The sequence below is a fragment of the Halyomorpha halys genome, unplaced genomic scaffold, assembly GCF_000696795.3.
Source record: "Halyomorpha halys isolate HHAL.00 unplaced genomic scaffold, Hhal_1.1 Scaffold26.1, whole genome shotgun sequence".
NCBI lineage: Eukaryota > Metazoa > Arthropoda > Insecta > Hemiptera > Pentatomidae > Halyomorpha > Halyomorpha halys.
Window position 1 is genome coordinate 642168 of NW_027115055.1, and position 5661 is coordinate 647828.

Sequence of the window (5661 nt, forward strand, 5' to 3'; positions counted from 1 at the left end):
TGAACTTCTGTAACATACTGGCTTTATTACATCTCTGATATACGTTCGATCAGCTGATCCCCTCAGTCAGCTGACATCGAAATAACAGCTGACTCATACCGTAACTTATATATATATATATATATAACTTACATATATTTACATGATATAACAACTATTATTATTTTTTTGGAGAAAGATAGTCCAGGTGGCGGTCGATAAAGGTCCAAATTAGTAACAAAAAACTATTTATTGTTAAGTAACGTTTCGCCCCACATTGCAGGGCTGATAAGAATGGTGTTCTGTACCAATGTTCTTATCAGCCATGACGAAGCCCTGCAAAGTGGGGCGAAACGTTCGTTAGCAATAAATAGTTTTTTTCTACTTTTTTGATACCTTTATTGACCGCCATCCGGATTATCTTCCTCCAATCTACTTCATACGGTCAACTATTCAATATTTTTTTTTCTACCTTTTCCGTTTACAATCAATAATCGTCTATACAAAAACATTTTTATTTATTTTTTTTTTTTTAATGATAAATGTAATATTATATGAAACGAATAAGTTACAATTGTACTATGTTGTACTTTATCATTACCTATCATTTATTTACATTTTTTTTTTCGTGTGTCATTTAGATGAACCATTTCTGGTTTACTGATATAAATATTCATGGAGGGAATTGTGCTGAGTAAACGTTCAAAAATTGAACAATTGTTTTATATCAAATTGAAAGTATTCCGATCTGGATTTTTGACGAAGTTTCATTTAAAATTAACAGCGTAAAACATCTCGCAAAATGAAGAGATAGGAAAAGAATTAGGATTATCATATAGCTTAAAAATAGATATTTTAAAAAAGTAATTATAAATAGAATGGATGTAGAAAAGAGACACTAGGTTTATTCTCAATTATTACTTACCAACGCAAAAGCGTTGCCTAGTTTTAAAATTTGAAAATATCATTTCTTTTTTAATTTTACCAAATTATGCTTAATTATTTAACTGACCTCGATTAAATATAAATTAGATTTATAAACATCGATTATAAAAAAAAACTCAACGTTTGATATTTGTGTAAAGTATATTTTCCAACTCGATATTGATTCAATATTGAAAGTTAGAATATTGAAAGTTAGAAAAATAAGATCAGTGATATCCATGATGCTAGTCAACTAAAGAATTGATGAATTTGTATGTATTTATGGTTTAATATTATTTATTTAGTGTTCTTATCAGCTGCATATTAAAATTAAAAATAATCAGTCTACTAAAGCTTTTATCATTGGATCCGTAGTTTCATTTCAAAATTACATAAATACTCATTTAGCTGTTCTTAAAATATTTTCCTTTATGGCTTCATTATAGAAAATAATTTTAATAATTATAATAAATTAAATAAGAAAAAAAATTTTTTTTACTTGTTTTTTTACCAAGTATCTTCTTGGTTTTCAATTATAAGGTAACAAACTACTCTGAAAATGAACGGAATGTTGGTGTTTAAGATCGTTTATAAGTACGTATCAATTAAAAAAAAATTTGAAAAACGAATATTACTAATGTATATCTATTATATTTTTTTGTTCGAAAATTGTTGTTTTATTATTAATTAGAAAGGCTGTCCACAAGTATCAACACTTCATTATTAGTCATATTTAAATGTCCAGCGTTTCGGCCAATATATTAAAATATCAGATTTTAATATAACTGATTGATTGATATAACTTATTATTTAACAGTATGAAAACCATTATTAATTATAAATTAGGAAGAAGATAGTCAGGGGTGTGGTCAAAAAAACAAAAATAGTTAACAACTATTTATTTTACCACGTTTTGTTAAAGTTCGTTAAAGGCTGTTAAAGTTTCGAAAGCTCACAACTTGAATAGCCATGATGAAGTTCTACAATGTGGGGCGAAACGTCGCCAAATAGTTGCTAACTATTTTTATTTCTTTTAACCGTACCCTGACCATCTTCATCATTTGAAATAATACAGGTTACAAAAGGTAACAGTTACAAATACAGGTAAATTAAACATAGAATAGTGCAAATTAATCAGTAAAGAAATATGGTTTCTTCTATTGATTTTGTTTTTTTGACTTGGACATAATAGCATGCAAAGTTTTATAATTTAATTTTAAGGCTGTGAAAATAAAATTAAGGTATACAAATTATTATTAATAATGTTTTTGATATTGTTAATAATAAGTTGTTATTTTAATCGATTTTGATTTTAGTAGATGATCGCCGTATTGGCCGGATCCTTGAACAGGTGATATGACTAATAAAGAATTGTTAAGACTTATTGAATAATCTTTGTTATTAAGATTATTTAGTCGATGAGAACATTAATTATAGTTTTCCAATATTTGTCAGTTTTTACTGTTACTTATCTGTATTTGAAGTATTTACTTAGAAAAACTATCGTGATTTTGTGGTATTGTGGGTCCATATGAAGATAGGCTTTTTTTTTTTTTTTTAATTAAAACTAAAAGAAACTAAATTCACAGTCATTTCTGACAAACGGAAGGGGAGGTTATCTAGAGGTGACCAACCTATTCTAACCATGGTTGGGAGTCGGGTTTTTCATTTTGTGGGACTGCTACGACATGAAAAAGCCCAACTCCCAGCCGGATTCGAACCAGCGCCGCTCGCAGTTCTCAGGTTGCTAAAACTTGCACCTCAACCATCTGAACTACGCACGGCTCGAAAGATAGGTATTGAAATATTTCAGGTACACGCTATTATATTATATAACTGACCAAAACTCAGTTGTCAATCATGTTTTAATCAAGACAGCCCTGCAAAGTGGGGTGAAACGTTGATTAACAATACATTTTTTTCTACTATTTTTTTACCTTTATTAACAGCTAACAACAGGACTATTTTCTTACAATCTACTTCGTACGGTCAACTATCTTCTTCTAATATGTTATTAAAAGTAGTTTTCTGAAATCAGTTGAAATTGGAGTTGGCCAATCAGTTGAAGGCTCAATTCACTAGGCAGTTGATACTTAACGGACCTGTACCACTACAAATCATATATTACCCTTCCTGGGTTTGTTATTTGCTAAAGAAGTACTTTATCTAGACCAACTGTTGTGTTAGGAAGTGATTTGGTCTCGATTGTGCTAAACTATCAGGTTTTCTCGCCATTTGCAAAGTCAATTTGGTGCTTTGACATGAAAATTAAATAGTTTTATAAATTAATATTCAGGCTTTGAAACAAAATTAAGGTATGCAACTTATAATTAATAATGTTTTGATATTATTAATAATTAATAACGATTTAATGGATAATGATGGCCGTATTGGCCGAAGCCTTGGACATGTGATGTGACTATGACTATGTGACATGTAAATAAAACATTGTTGAGACCTTTTGAATAAACTTTATTGTTAAGTCAATGAGAACATTAATTTACCCATTAACATTTAATTTACCAATATTTATCAGTTTGCACTGTTACTTATCTGTGTTTAAAATATTTACTAAGGGAAACTATTGTGATTTCGTGATATAGTGGGCTCAACTATTAGGTATTTTCCCCATTTGAAGTGCCTATTTTATAGACCTGAATATACTGTATTAATAATATATCAATTTATCTCCCCACTCCGGAATCGAATCTGGGCCCGGTATATAATAATAGTACCTACTCATTGAGCTACCACAATCCTTGATGCTTTAATAATTAATTAATCCTAAGTTTAATTTAAATAACAGTCGTATTACAACATATTAAAACGTCAATTTAGTGCTTCGACATAACTAAGCAAAAATGATATCTTGGAATTTAATGATCTAAGACTTAAAAGATTATTTCGTTGGAGAAATAATGTACGAAATTACAGATGCTATAAAATAATCTATAACGTAAACTTATTTATCGTGAAATAAGTTATAACGAGAATTAAGTGAATATACAATATAAATAAAACATTTAATGATTGAATTACAGTAATAGTGTAAAAACTAAATACGATACGATATGATGGAAGATAAGAATGATTTTTATCTTGGAGCAGATATAGCTCAAATGTTTTAGAGTTAAATGTTAGGCCTTTAAGTTTTTCGGCCACCATTTTGTTTGTTTTTCTTATTTTTTAAAACTATAGCGAAAACTTTTTCAAAATGAAATTTTCTGTAAATTGATAACAGAAGATAGTATTTTTTTAATTTTGAAAAACAGTTGTCAGACAAAAAACATAACAGAAAAACGGGAAAAGGTACACACAAACAAAATCAATTTAATTAAATCCCTAATCGGTTTCACTTCTTAGCTATATAATATTTTTTTTTTAATTTAAAAAGGTAATAATTAGGTAATAATCTGTAATAGTCGAAGTAAGGCGTAACTTCACTATACGATATTTAACAACGTTTTTAATAACTATGCTATTTAGCACAAATGGCGGAGAGTTATTTATCTGCACCATGAATGAAATCTGTTTAATAGCACATTGTTTAACTACTAGCAAAGCCATGGAAGGTCAAGGCCTGAACGCAATCTCGCACGGAACAATGAATTGGATGGGGGGTACTTACTCAATCACCTGATGAAACAGCCGGCGTGAGCCAATTGGCAGTGTGAAGGCAGGTGAATTACACGGAGGGATCCTGAAAAAACAAAAACAAAAACGGAACGGGTGTGGAAAAGATGTGTGTTAACCGTAAGGAAACCGGAGTGAAGTTACTGACGGAAAGGTTAAGGAGGAGAAGCCATTGTGATGTAAGTGAGGACCTCTTGCATCATCCCACTTTCTCTTGGGATCTTCGCTCATAGAAGAGGGTCATATGGGAACCTAGTCCACCTCCCTCGCACCATCCTCTTTTGTTCCCATCGATCATGTGCCCGTCCCAGTAAACTAACGTAAGCTCAATCTAATGAAGCATCCTACTTCGGATTTAATTAGAACCGAATTAATATAATTATAAACAGTATTGTTACGTAAAAGGTTTACAAAATAATTTTTCGGCTGAAAACCAAAGTAATATAGATTAAGTAAGAAATATATTTGAATAAATTAACATATTTCAATATTTAGAGTTTATGGTGATTAGAAAAAACAAAATTGATGAGAAACTCAAGGCGAGAATAAAGGTGGGAATCGTTATATTTTTTATTGGAAGGAGATAGTTGACCGTATGAAGTCGATTCTAGGAAGATAGTCCGGGTGGTGGTCAATAAAGGTATCAAAATAGTAAAAGAAAACTATTTATTGTTATTCAACGTTTCGCCCCACTTTGCAGGGCTTCGTCAGGGCTGTCAGATTGAAACAGAGATCTCAACTGAGTTATAAGTTTCCATGGCCTAAACAAACTGAAGACAAAATTTGTAATTGATTACAGAGAAACTAAACCAATAAAATCTGTTTAAAATTATCATACTATTAAAAGTCTGCAATCGTCTGTCAAAAACCAATCAATAAGACAAATTCGCAATATTTTGTCATATTATATTAATTTTTTTACATATATACATTATTTGATTTACTTTAGGTGAATTTAGAATGAATTAATAGATGTATGTATTTCTTATAATACATTTTTATTTTTCGATTGTAGAAAGATAGTCCGAGTGGCTAATATTTGGCTACCGTAATGAAGATACAAAATAGTAAAAAGAACCATTTAATGGGAACCAACGCTTCACCCTACTTTGGAGGGCTTTGTCA

At 30.1% G+C, this 5661-nt stretch overlaps 1 protein-coding gene across 1 annotated transcript in view; it reads right to left on the bottom strand.

Moving 5' to 3' along the window:
* The window catches only part of LOC106683293 (putative uncharacterized protein DDB_G0285119), a 114144-nt gene extending 109544 nt beyond the window's left edge, over positions 1-4600 (bottom strand). Inside the window, exon 1 of the mRNA XM_014424676.3 lies at positions 4532-4600. The gene's annotated coding sequence lies outside the window, so the exon portion shown is untranslated. The remainder of the gene's footprint in view (positions 1-4531) is intronic.
* Positions 4601-5661: the final 1061 nt, after the last annotated feature.